At 45.7% G+C, this 14,003-nt stretch overlaps 1 long non-coding RNA gene across 2 annotated transcripts in view; it reads right to left on the reverse strand.

Annotated features, from left to right (window-relative positions):
- Window positions 1-542: 542 nt before the first annotated feature.
- LOC144314456 (uncharacterized) overlaps window positions 543-14,003 on the reverse strand; it is a 31,665-nt gene continuing 18,204 nt past the window's right edge. Inside the window, exons 1-2 of one of the 2 annotated variants that reach the window (XR_013380377.1) lie at window positions 2,832-3,173; window positions 543-1,381 (exon numbers count right to left, since the gene is read on the reverse strand). This is a non-coding gene — a long non-coding RNA (uncharacterized LOC144314456). Of the gene's footprint in view, window positions 1,382-2,831; window positions 3,174-14,003 lie in introns of those variants that run through there. The other variant, XR_013380376.1, reaches the window with a different exon arrangement.

A 14,003-nucleotide genomic window follows, 5' to 3' on the forward strand; every position in this document is an offset into this window, starting at 1 on the left:
TCCCATCCTCGGATGTGCCTCAACCTTCAATCCCACCCCAGACTGAGCTGGAAGGGCAGCCTGACCAGATGAACTGGGAGGACCCATGGGGTTGATGGGAGACATTTAGGTTGTTTACAAACTCTCATAATACAGACAATGTGGGGTGCCTGGGTGGCTCAGTCAGTTGGCCATCTGCTTTCAGCTCAGGTCATGATCCCGGGGTCCTGGGATGGAGTGCTGCTTCTGGCTCCCTGCTCAGTGGGGAGCCTGCTTCTCCCTGTCCCCCAGTCCTGCTCATGCTCTCTGGCTATCACAAATAAATACATAAAATCCTTAAAAAAAAAAAAAAAAAAAGACAGGGGATCCCTGGGTGGCTCAGCAGTTTGGCGCCTGCCTTTGGCCCAGGGTGTGATCCTGGAGTCGCAGGATCGAGTCCCGCATCGGGGGCTCCCAGCATGGAGCCTGCTTCTCCCTCTGCCTGTGTCTCTGCCTCTCTCTCTCTCTCTCTCTCTCATTCATGAATAAATAAATAAATCTTAAAAAAAAAAAAGGACAGACAATACATTTCCAAAGTCTTTATAGGATAAGAAACCCAGACAGTAGCCAAGATCGTAGAACAATGTCCGACATTCATCCTTCTCCGGCCTCCGCTCCAATTCCCCTCGATGCAGAGGTGACCACTGACCATAGCTCAGTCAGTATCCTCGGAGTTATTCTTCACACAGGCAGAAATATAAGCCCATGTGAAATTTCGGTTTTCAACACATCAGTCTGCGGTGTTCTGTAACTTCCTCCTTTTACTCGCTCACTCAACAAGTCAGCGTAAGATGACGAGGCAGGGTAAGGACCCATCTGCCGTCCTACAAACATCCTCATCCTCGAACACATCGTGGTGACCAAGAGAAGGCAGGGCTCTGAGCCACAGGAACTCACCACTGCCAGGCTGCAAGACCTGGAAGGGTCGGGGATCTCCCCGAGTTCTGCCCCCTAATGCTGCGTGAGGGTTAATGTCCGGCAGAGTGCCCAGCACTCCGAGGGCCCCAAATTATGGAAGCCGCTACGATGATCTCAAAACCCAACAAAGCCATGAGAACAGTGCTCCAGCCTTCTGTGGTCCGGAGGTGGCGAGCATCTTCACCCCAGCCAACATCAGCTTGTTTCCAGCTCTTCCTCCATTCATTCATTTAGTCCACAGACATGATCACTTTCTCCTCGTGTTTTTTTTTTTTTCAAAGCACTACATTTGAAGTATTTGTTTGAAAAAGAGCCCAAATGGGCAGCCCCGGTGGTGCAGCGGTTTAGCGCCGCCTGCAGCTTAGGGCGTGATCCTGGAGACCCTGGATGGAGTCCCATGTCAGGCTCTCTGCATGCTGCCTGCTCTCTCTCTCTCTCTCTGTCTCTATGAATAAATAAATAAATAAAATCTTTAAAAAAAAGAAAAAGAGGCCAAATGGATACACACACTACTGAGTCACCTTGGGCAGCGCGTGGGATCTCTGACCTTGCTTCCTGTTTCTAAGTCAGAAAAAAAATTAATCCTGTCTCTGCACCTGCCCTCGGTTGCCTAGGGGACAAATAAGAAAGTTCCCATTAAAATGCTTTATAAACTCTGAAGCCCTATAGAGACTCCGGAGGGAATCCTGTGGCGTACATGCTGTGGCCCTACTAGAATATTCCTCCTGGGATGGCAGAGACCATAGGCTCAGGAAATGCCTGCTGAATAATGAATGAAACTTCCCTCCTGAAAATAAGAAAATTAAGGCCTGAGGGTCTTTAGAATGTTTAACAAGGGAAGAGGAGGGAAGAGGAATCACGCCAAGTGTGTCCTCTCTTGTCTTCTCATCTCTTTCCTTCCTCCCTCCTGTCTGTCCTCCTTTTCTTCCTTGCTTGCTTCCTTCCTTCCTTCCATCCTTCCTTCCTCTTATATTCGACACAGACTCTGTTCCTAATTTCTTAGGGGGAAGAGAGAGAGTTACAGTGACACTGACAACAGCTCATTTTTGTACACACTTCACAGTTTACAAAGCACTGGCCCACGATCACATCTATTTTCTCACTTGACCCTTTAAATTCTAACTGAACTGGGCCAATAGCAGCCTCTGGGAGACCTCCTTTGGCCCCTGCCCCTCACCCAGGCCCTCCCAGGGACCCCTTCTCTGGTCTACCTCAAACTCATTCATCCATTCTTCAGAAATGGCCTGAGCACCCGCCCTGGAGAGAGCCCCATGCCAGCAGTTTGGGGGTGAGCTGAGCTGGCAGGGTCAGTGGGAGAGAGGGGACATAGCCATTTGCACCATGGCTCCAGGTGGGAAGTATAACTGTTATACAGATGTGGAAACCGAGGCCTAAAATAAGTTACATAGTCTCTGCAAAGCCACACAGCACCATTCTGTCCCCTCTTCCACCACCCAGCCTCTTCCTTCTTGTCCCCTCCACTTCTTCCCAGGTTTCACTCCTGACCACACCTGATACCTGAATGTTTGGAAGGAAATGGTGCTGTTTCCCTTCTTAGGGGCCATTCATTCTCTTTTTCAAACACAGTTTCATCAAGAGTCCTTTATGTTTATGAGTCCTGGGCTGGAGACACTTAAATCACCTGCGATTGTTCCCCTGGCCCAGCAGGGAAGTCTTCCTCCATCCCCCCATCCTTCTCCCTTCCCTCCCTCCCTCCTTCTGTTCCTCCCCTCCCCTTCTTCCTCCCCTCTTCCTCCTTCTTCTGTCTCCCTCTCCCTCCCTTCTCTCCCTCCCTCCCTTCCTCTATTTCCCTTTCCTCCTCCCTCTCCTCCCACATTTCCTGAGCACCCTCGGATTGGCAGGCCTTGTACTAGGTGCTGGGATTCTCCTCTGACCTGAGAAGGTGCAGTCCATGCTTCCATGTCAAGGAAAAGGAGCTGCACCCTTGGTTTTCTCTCCTCTTTGATGTGGTTTCAGAGCAAAGAAAAAGGGAAGCTCTGCGCAGCGAAGCTCCATCAGTGGTCCTCCCGAAGGTGGAGGAAAATCATTTCATAAGCCAGCCCGCCCTCTGGTGGCCAGAGCTGGGGACCAACTGTGTTTATTTCTACTCCCAAAAGCTTCCCCGCAGAGACTGCGCCCTGGAATGTGCTCCCCGGGCTGTGGTAAGGCGCCTGAATCCGGCCCTCACTCTTTCTGACCTCCAGGTGCAGCCCCTCCCTCAGAGCCCCCCTCCAAGACCACCGTCTCCCAGAAGCGTCCATATCCCCAGTCCCACAGCCCACAATCCAGTCCCTGTACTTGGTACTTCCCACCTGGAACCATGTTGCAAATAAATGGCTGTGTCCCCTCTCTCCCACTGACCCTGCCAGCTCAGCTCACCCCCAAACTGCTGGCATGGGGCTCTCTCCAGGGCGGGTGCTCAGGCCATTTCTGAAAAATGGATGAATGAGTTTGGGGTAGACAGAGAAGGGGTCCCTGGGAGGGTCTGAGTTCAAGGCCTGAGGGTGCTGAGGGTGATCTCCCAGAGGCTGGACATTAGGTTCTCAGATGAAAACACTGGACAGCCCAGTTCAACTGGAATGTCAGATAAACAGCAAATGAAAATTTCTTTTAGTATAAGTATGTCCCAAATATTGCAGGGTACATAACTGAACTAAAATTTGTCTGGAGTTTAACCAATGTCCTGTATTTTTATTTGCTAAGTCTGGCAACACTCTTGACTCTCTAGTAAAGCCTATCTGGGCAAGGCAGGGGGTGGGGTGAGGAAGGCCTGGCAAGCAAGTCCCAGAGAAGCTGGTGGAAATCCAGTTTGTATCCAGAGAGAATATAGTAATGCAAACTTCACTTTTTTACCTGAATTTACATCCACATCATGGGGATATGAGGGGTTGAAAACAAGGATAGCTTTACCTGTTCTCAAGGCTCTGATCAAATATCCCCAGTCCCCAGTCTTCCCTGGGGCCCTACATCCATTGCCTTCAAACTTGTGTCTGCAGGACACAGACAGGACATTCCTAAGGGCTGAAATTGGGTCTCCTACTGTGTTTGCCCCAAGGCATCTAGGTGTCAATATCTGTGAAATGGATTAAAGAAAGTTGTAACCCAGTGGTGCCTACTTGTGCCAGGTGCCAGCTATTCCTTCACTGCTAATATGGGAATAATAGCCATGCCTACTTATAAGATAGTTAACTGATATAAAGTTCCTAGAATGGGGCCTGGCAACAAAGCCAGTGCTCAAGAAATGTTAGCTCTTACCTTTATGACTACTGCTGGAAGACTACCTACTGAAAAGTTACTAGCACTGATTTTTCTCCTGGAATGGTACTACATTCTAGTTCTTTCTCACATTCAATGGCACCTGTTAACAACCACGAAACACTGTGGGGAGATTTCCTTCACTTCCTGAGCAGGGGCTCAGGCTAGTCCCAGTGAACACCATGTGGTATCATACTCCCTCAGCGAAACAATCTCCTGGCCCCATTTCCCCGTGACCACGGCTGCACATCAATGTTTCTAGCAATATTAGATCCCATTTATAATGATTTATGGTAATTAGACTGGACAAGAGTTTGATGGCTATTAGGCCTCTCTATTTGGCTGAAAAACATTTGAAGCGTGAAGCTGCAGGAGACAATGAGCGCCAGCACCATTACGAAACATCCTTGTATTTGGAACCAATTTAAAGTGTCATTTTTGATATCACAGATTATTCATCTTCGGATTCTGAGTCCTTGGTATCTGTGTTCTCCTGCTCTGGTATCAGGAGGACAGACAGAGGTGGCAGGTCTGCCCTGGGAGCGGGCAGCCAGGCAAACACCAGCCTCCAGGAGTTGAGTTCCCAGGGGATGCTCAGTCTTTTCCCCAGCATCAAGCCACCTCTGGTTTACAAGAAGATACCAGGACAAATGGAAATGCCACCTAAAGTCCTGCCTTGATGTCCTTTCTTCACCCTTTACTTCCTTTACCCTCACCTTCCACTTTTGTCCACACCCAGGACCCCGGGACTGCTGTTGGACCAGCACACACCAACACATATACTGGCAATTATGGGCTGGCATCCATGCTGGACCTGATGCTCAAGATTTGAATATCACCCCTGAATAAAACAGGCATGAAATTATAATAAAAGTCTCTTGGGCTGTGTTTTTGCCATGCCAAAATAGCTGGATTAAAAAGTAAAAAATTCATGAACAGTTAGATGCTTAATTTTCTACAATAACACTAGAATACACTCATCTGCATTTTTGGCGCTTTCTATCTTAATGTTTCAATGTAGATGTGCACTCTGGCTCTTTTTCAAATCACTTCAACTGGCCCACACCAAACCCTAGGAGGCAGGTTCCTATTTGTAGTCTTTGAAGCACAAGAAAAGTAGATTGTGACCAGGAAGACCAGAGAAGCATGCAAGATTGAGGCCCCAGCCTATTCCTGAGCTGCCCCCCCTCCCCCCATGCAGGCTCCTTAGGTCCCTCACCACCCCCAGGACCCCCTGGAGAGATTTCTTTCCCTAGAAGGGAGAACACTGGGTGATGTGATTTGACCTTTGTTTTAATGACAAAGAACAATAAGGAAGCAATTACTGGGCCCAGGAGCCCAGGGCTACCTGGGCCTGGCAGGTCCAATTCATTTATCCTCCTCTTTATTTGGAAACTCAGATTGATTTTATTTTCTTTATTTATTTTTTAAGATTTTATTTATTTATTCATGAGAGACGGTGGGTGGGGGCGGGCAGAGACACAGGCAGAGGGAGAAGCAGGCTCCATGCAGGGAGCCGGACATGGGACTCGATCCCGGGGCTCCAGGATCAGGCCCTGCGCTGAAGGCAGTGCTAAACCACTGAGCCACCCGGGCTGCCCCAGACTGATTTTAATGGTGAGAGATAAAGTGGCTTCCAGGAGCTTCTCTTGACACAAATGGAGCCTGGGCACCCTTTCTTTAAATAGACACTGAAATACGCAAGAATACCTATGTCATCTCGACGCCCACGCACTAAGTTTTGAATAGTTAACTGCTCCTGATAATTAGATTCTGTAAAACTCCAGCCAGTGCAATGTCACCATTTGGGGAGAAAAATTGTTTTAATATCCACTGGTAAACTTAGGGTTTTATTTGCACAGAGAAAACCCATGAAACTGGAGATAAGGATGGAGAGAAAACCCATGAAACTAGAGATAAGGATGGAGAACAATCTCAGTGTTTGTACAGGTGATTTTAGAACTTCCTTCTCCCTCTCCATCCGCCCCTGGCCTGGTTTGGGAAGTGCGTATGGGGAAGGGGGGGCAGCAAAAGGTCAGCCTGACATTGATGGTTTTAGAGGATCTGCTTTCTCTTTCTATCACAGCTGGGACAAGAGGTTACTTCAGGAGCCTGGGGAGGGCAGTGGCCCCAGCTGCTCCCTGGAGAGGTGGCATAGACCTGGAGGGCCATCACTGTAGGTGTCCACATCACTGCCCGGGCCCAGAGGTCGGCCGGAGGAGCAGGGGGTGAGGGAGTAAATTTTGGTTTTAGTTAACTAAGTGCCCCCAGTGCTGGCCTGTGGACTGCGGATACCAAGCATCTCCAGCACTTTTGTCCACACCCACAGCCAGCATTGCCTCTGAGTTTAACAGCCAGAACTCCAACTGTCTTCATGACAGCTCCATGTGAATGAGTCAAGCTCACCACATTCAAACCAAATTCAGTAGCTTCCCTGACCTTTCCCCAACTGCTTCCCTTCTCATGCTCCCTGTTTCACTGAAGGACCCTCTGACCTTCCAATGCAGAAGCTAGAAACCTAGAAGTCACCTCATGTCTCTTTAGAGGCACCCCTTTCAACCTCAGCCCCCAGAGCAGATGCTGTTGGTGTTTGGCCCGTGTCCCCTAGGACTCACTACCTCTGTTCAGTGGCTATGGCCTCATCTTCCAACTGCCAGGATCTACATGGAGCAGCCAGGGAAAGCCACCCTTCCTAGGCAAGGCAGGCTGGAAGTGCCAGGAAGTTAGACCTCCCCAGGAGTATCCTTCAAGCAATGGCCGATGGCTCCCTCATCTCTCTGAGATGTATGTTTTATATTATTTCACCAGTTTCCTGGTGAAATTACGCCCAAAGGTAGAATGTGGGCTTTCATGGGTATGCAACACGTACAGCCGCCTAGGGCACTGATGCTAAAAGGGCTTGTGCTTGGCCAAATATTCTGCTGCCATCATTTTAAAATTCTTAATGATTTATGAGCAACAGGCCTCACATTTTCATGTTGCACTAGTCCTGTCCAGGGGTAGGCTGGCTTGAGAAGGCACTGGCTGGCTGTCTTCCTTCCTTCCCTATCTCTCTTCCCTACTTCCCTATATTTCCTGACCCCCTCAAAGACTCTACTTGAACTCAAATTCTTTTTTTTTTATTTTTTATTTTTTTATGAACTCAAATTCTTGTAACAGAATTTGCTTCTGGGGGAAGCCAACCCATGACCCTCACATTCCCATATCTTCTGAGTCTGCTGCCCCATGTTTATCCTCACCTTGCCACAACCCTCCCTGTTGCATGGACCACCATGGCAGCCTTCCAACCATTCTCTCTATGTCCATTTTGCTCCCTCCAATTTCTTCTCCACAGTAGCCAGAGGGTTGGTTCATTGGTTGGTCTGAACATAAAGCTAGCTAATCATGTGACTTCCCTACTTGAAACATTTAAATGGCTAATTCTTGAAGCTAGGTGATACACTAAGGATCTGTTATTTCCTTCTGCTTCTGTTTATATTTTTAAATTTCCACATTAAAAGTTAAATTAAAAAATCTCAATTGCTTCCCATTGCTTTTATGATGATAAACAAAATCACTGTGGTCTACAAGGCCCTGCAGAGCCGGCAACTTTTGTTTTCTTGTTCTCTACACATCAGCTATCCTGGCCTTTCTTTTCCTCAGATGCACTGTTTCTTTTTTGCCTTAGGGCCTTTGCACATACAGTACCCTTTGCCAGGAATGCTTTTTCTCTTCATATTCCTCACTCCACTTCAATACTTCTTTGCCTGGTTATTAACCTGTTTAACCTGTTTTGCAGTTTTTCTTTATCTTTAAAACGAAAATGATAACCCACACAGGGTTTCCTCATAAATTGTTATTAGGACAAAAGTGCCTGGCACAAAGCAAACACTCAATAAACACCAGCTATTATTAACATAAACATAATGCTGCTTTCTCTAGAATTTTAATAAAATTGACAATGCATGAGGCCATGTTTATTCTGTGGCTACAGATACCCCTGAGTTCCTTCAGTTTCTACACTCTGAAGAAGATCCTTGGCCAGCAAGGTGCTGTGGGAGGGGACAGTAGCTGCAGGCCACCCTCCACCCAATTATGGTAAGAATCAAGTGAACCTTGGTGATATTGAGGGTCTATAAGCATGAAGAACAATCAGCAAATGCTTGGGGAACCCAAGACAACAGATGTCCCTCAGTGAATCAGAAGCCTTGAGGCTTATGCCAGCCTGCTCAGCTGGCTGGGTGGCCACATATTTAAGCAGGTTCACCCTGAGGTTATCATAACTCACTGGGATGTCAAACATTTCCTCTTTGTGATTCAACCAGCTTCTTGACCTACTATATTGTCATCTAATTACACTTTGAGTATCATCATGTCCATGAAAATCCCAAAGGCCGTCATGTGCTGGAGTTAGGAAGAAGGCAGCCCATGGTTACTGTTATAGACTAAATGTGTCCCCACAAAATTCATACGCTTAGATACTAAGACCCAAAGTGATGGTATAAGAAAACAGGGCCTTTGGGAGATGGTTAGGTCATAAAGGTGGAGCCCTAATTTTTTAAAGATTTTATTCATTTATTCATGAGAAACAAAGAGAGAGAGGCAGAGACATAGGCAGAGGGAGAAGCAGGCTCCATGAAGGGAGCCGGATGTGGGACTCGACACTGGGACCACGAGATCACATCCTGATCCAAAGGCAGACGCTGCTGAGCCACCCAGGCATCCAGGATTAGTGCCCTTATAAAAGAGGCTGCAGAGAGAGCTCCCTTGCCGCTTTGGCTCATGTGAGGATGCAGCAAGAAGATTGCTATCTATGAACCAGGAATCTGCCCGCACCTTGACCTTGGACTTCCCAGGCTCTGGAACTGTGAGAAGTAAATGTTTGTTGTTTAAGTCTACGGTATTTTTGTTATGGCGGCCCAAATGGACTGACGGTTACAAAATACCCAATAAAGTCCAGCCTCTGTGCCAACCCCCTGAGATCTTTGGCATCTCATGGATTCACCCCAAAGTTGCTCTTTTTAGAGGTTCTGAGGCTTTAGAAGACTCAAAATGTGCTCAAGGTCACACAGGCAAGATTCAAATCCAGATCAGAAATCGGCCTAGTCCTAAGCTTGAATTCTTTCTCCAAGGTCCAGCGTGTCCCAAATTCAAGATTCCTGGGCCCCATTCTCCCACTCTTAATTCAGTAAATCTAGGCACAGGCCTAAGAATTTGTATTTTAAAAGTATCCTGAATGGCTGAAGATCAGCTAGGTTTGAGAATCATGTACAAAGAGATACCGTACTCCCCCAAATCCAAAATAAAAAATGGCCCCCAAAGCCTCAGTTTGAGCCTTTGGTCCAATTTCACTGCTTGCTTTTAAACAAATGAGTTTTAGACCATGACTGTCTTATTTCAAATTAAACCTTTTACCTTCTCAATCTAGAAAGTCCTTTGTTTATTGACTAAATCTCTGCCTCAAGACAGCATTTATTCTGTGACTACATGCACTGTAGACCTCTCTAACCCTGTGCTCCCTCTCATATCATCACCTCCCAAAACTAGAAATTGAGCATCTATCATCTCATCTGCACAGAGAGACGCTTAACACGTGCCTCAGCCCCGCACATGTGGCTTGTTAGGGAAAGATGGCCTTGTTGTCCTCCAATTTTATAGCAACCACTTTGGCTCGTGCAGAATTGTAGGCTTCTTTCTGGCAGGAAGATGAGACCAAGAGCAGCATTAGAGATACAGTTCTATGCCCTCCAAGGCATTAATAGACTGGAATCTTATTGGCACTTTCTAGAGCAGAACCATCTCTGCAGTTAAGAGCTGTGAGTCTAAACCAATTCGGGAGAGAAGCTGCTGCTTATGAAGAGGAAAGTCACTGAGCTTATAAATGGATTTTTTATGAATTTCTTGCCCTGCTTCTGATTTCAGCACTGGAGCATGCCAGATTATGCTTCTAACAAATGGCTTTCCCAATTCAAAACTTGGGCTTATAATAAGAACCACTTTTAATAAGTCAAAAAATCTATTTAAGTAGTGGTTTATTTCATACAGACTGTATTCATCTCTATGCAAAGAGCATAACCCTCTTGTGTTCCACCAACATCCACAGAAAGCCTTTAGGAACAATAACTAACTTAATAGCTAAAATAAATGTTTAAATCCTCTGTTAAAAATAATAATAATACCATAGCTGTATATAAACATTAAAAATAAATTGCCGGCTCTCCTGATTTGTCTTTTTCCTTCAGAGCTGGCCAGAAAAGAAACAAAAAATGTCCCACAGAACCAACTTAAAAAAAAAAACAAAAACAAACAAACAAAAAAAAACCCTGCTGGGAACGGCAGATAAAATGATTACAACAGTTTAAGTGATGCCAAAACATGTTAATGAAGAGAACTTCGTTGATTAACTATTGTTATTGTTTCTTACCATGGTAAGAAACTTGTTTGATCTCTTCCCACCAACTTTGATTTTTCTTAATTGATTCAATTTGCCTGATTGGCGTGGACTGTATGTGTATCAACTTCTATTAGCCCAACTGACTTAACCCCTGCCTGTATGGTACCAAGTGAATAATGCGTGGAGCATGGGAGCCTTGCTTGTCTGGACATCCTATTGCTTGAACCCATGAGCCAAAGTCATGCCAAGTCACAGCCCAAGGATTTAGCCACTGCACACCTTTTGTTAGGGTTACTACAGACGCTATATGGACATGAACCAAAGGCACATGAAAGAGGGGGCACAACCAAACCTGGGATGGGGACACAGAGAGGTTCTCCAAGAGGGGACTTTGCAGCCATGTCTTGGAGGATGAATAAGAAAACAAGTGGCAGGGACACCTGGGTGGCTCAGCGGTTTAGTGCCTCCCTTCAGCCCAGAGTGTGATCCTGGGGTCCCGGGATTGAGTCCCTCATCGGGCTCCCTGCATGGAGCCTGCTTCTCCCTCTGCCTGTGTCTCTGCCTCTCTCTCTGTGTGTCTCTAATGAATAAATAAATAAAAGGAAAACAAGTGGCAGATCATACTCAGAGACCAGATTAACCAGCTGATACACAGTCACTACATTATATATAATAGAGCCCGTGTAATGTTGAGTCTTCTCTCCTTACAAACATCTTGAGGAAAATGCTACAAGAATACATCCTTAACTTCCTGTCCTCAGTTTCTGAGACTGCCTTTGCTAACCCAGTGGACTGCTCCATGTAGCACAGGACTAAGTGGGCAGCCGTCTGGTCAGCTCAGCTATGTCACTGCACCCAGTACTCATTTTTAGTTCTTTTCACATTTCCTCCTATGTCAACCCACAACCGTTTAATCCAGTGTCCTGTGCAGGCATCCAGGGATCTGCCAAACCCTGGGGGGACGGGTGCTATGGAGGATTCCTCCAGGTGATAAGAGTTTCTGTGGTCTGAGCCTTTGTCTAGGCATCTAGAAAGGGGTGGCTTCTTCTTCCAGGGCTGCCCAAAGGCATTCCCAAATCCTTCCAGATGGCACTCTGTGTATGGTGGGCTTTACCCTAAGAACACTCAACTTATGGAAACCTGAGCTGACAAAGCATACACCTCAAGGGTGCATCAGGTTTGTTCATCCTGCTCAGCATCCAGGGTCCTTCTTCAACCTGGGGAATTGTATTTCATCAAGTCCATTATTTTTCCTCAGGGTCATTTCTCAACTATCTCAAGTTCTCCAAAGCACTCATTCTTTGAATGCTGTGTCTGCTGATAGTCTCTAAAGGTGTATCAATTCCCTGTGAGCTCATCGTTTCCAGGTGTGTGTGTGTGTGTGTGTGTGTGTGTGTATGTGAATAGGCATGTGTCCTATGAGCTCTGACATGTGAAAACAAACCCCGCCCCTGAGCAGGGCTGAGTTTGTGTCTGCTGAATACCCAAATATTTCAAATGTCAGTGATTAGTTTTTTTATTAATGTATCACTCTATTACTACAACAAGCAGGAATAAATTTGGGTTCCATTGTTGGAATTTGAGGGCTGAACTTCTCAAGTTGGTCTTTTTTTTGTCACCCAGAGTCCTGACAAGATAAACTCCCATGCTTGGGTAGGTGGGCAATGTTTTTGGTTCCCTAGTCCCAGATATGCAGTCATTCCAGACCTCGGGTTTTATCCAGGGGTCAGGTTCAATGCCTCACCACTTGTGACTGGAGGACTTGTCTCCTACCCAATGTAGCCAATAAAGTGTTTGGGCTAATATCCAGATCCATTGTCTCCTGGGCCATCATGGCACCAACTTGCATGGGCACTACTCTTGTATGAGTTTTCCTTCATCATTGGCACTTGGGGAAATTATTTTGAGCTTGGCCTTGGATTTGAACTTTTTAAAAAAATATTTTAATTGGGGGATCCCTGGGTGGCGCAGCGGTTTGGCGCCTGCCTTTGGCCCAGGGCGCGATCCTGGAGACCCGGGATCAAATCCCACATTGGGCTCCCGGTGCATGGAGCCTGCTTCTCCCTCTGCCTGTGTCTCTGCCTCTCTCTCTTTCACTGTGTGCCTATCATAAATAAATAAAAAAAAATTAAAAAAAATATTTTAATCTACTGTTTCCATCAAGAGGGAAGTTCACATTTTTTTCATTATGTCATATTCTGAAACCCCATGGGGTTAAGAGCCCCCAGAATGGGCTGCATTTAGTGATTTTCTTCCAAAGAATAGAGTATGGGGGCACAGGAGAGTAAGTTTACAGTGAAGAAACCTGGCAAACACTACTTGAACCAGGTAATCAAGGTTAACATCACCAATGAGAAGTCATGTTGATAGCATGTACCCTGATAGAATGTGATGAAAAGGGTATTTCACTTCTGTGATGTTCTTCCTAAAAACACATGATTCTGTGTCTCAGAAAAACATCAGACAAATCCAAATTGAGGGGCAATCTACAAAATACATAATCAGTAATTCTCAAAACTGTCAGTTAGGAAAAACAAGAAAAGATTGAGAAACTGTCATAGACCAAAGGAGAGTAAGGAAGTCAGACAACTAAATGTAATGTGATATTCTGGGTGTTACTTTGGAACAGAAAAAGGACATTAGTAGAAAAATAAAATCAGAATAAAATCTGGAGTTTAGTTAATAGTAATGTACCAAGTTGGTTTCTTAACTGACAGATATACCATGGCAATGTAAGATCTTAGGGAAGACTGGGTAGGGATGCCTGGGTGGCTCAGTGGTTGAGCATCTGTCTTTGGCTCAGGGCGTGATCCCAGGGCCCAGGGATCACATCCTGCATCAGGCTCCCTACATGGAGCCTGCTTCTCCCTCTGCCTGTGTTTCTGTCTCTCTCTCTGTGTCTCTCATGAGACACAGATAAAATCTTAAAAAAAAAAAAAAAAAAAAGACTGGGTGAGGGGTTTATGGAAACTCTGTGCTACCTTTGCAACTTTTCTCTAAATCTAAAATTATTCTAAAATAAGTTTATTAACCCCACCTTCCCTCCAAAAAGGATGGCCAAATATTTGTTTCCTTCTGGGTCTCTGCTCAATTAGAGACTCAGCATGGTCTATACCTTATTTGAGCATTTAGGTCTTTAACAAACACTATGGTAGGATTGATCAGGATCAAGAACTCCCATTACTTGTCATTTATCAGTGTCTTTCTATTTATGCCCTTATGCCCTTAGAGACATTTTTCAATCCCTGTATTTTTATCCAAGTTATATTAAAATAATTCATAAAATAACTGAAACATCTATTATGTGCTTGGGTACAAATACCTTTTTCCTTCATACGTATATTTTGTAATTCTAATGGAAAAAACTGTATCATTGTTCTCAAGTGGTTTGACGCCATATAGTTCTAATATTGGTTATTCATGATCCCATTGTCTTCTA

This window comes from Canis aureus, chromosome 5, assembly GCF_053574225.1.
Source record: "Canis aureus isolate CA01 chromosome 5, VMU_Caureus_v.1.0, whole genome shotgun sequence".
Taxonomy (NCBI): domain Eukaryota; kingdom Metazoa; phylum Chordata; class Mammalia; order Carnivora; family Canidae; genus Canis; species Canis aureus.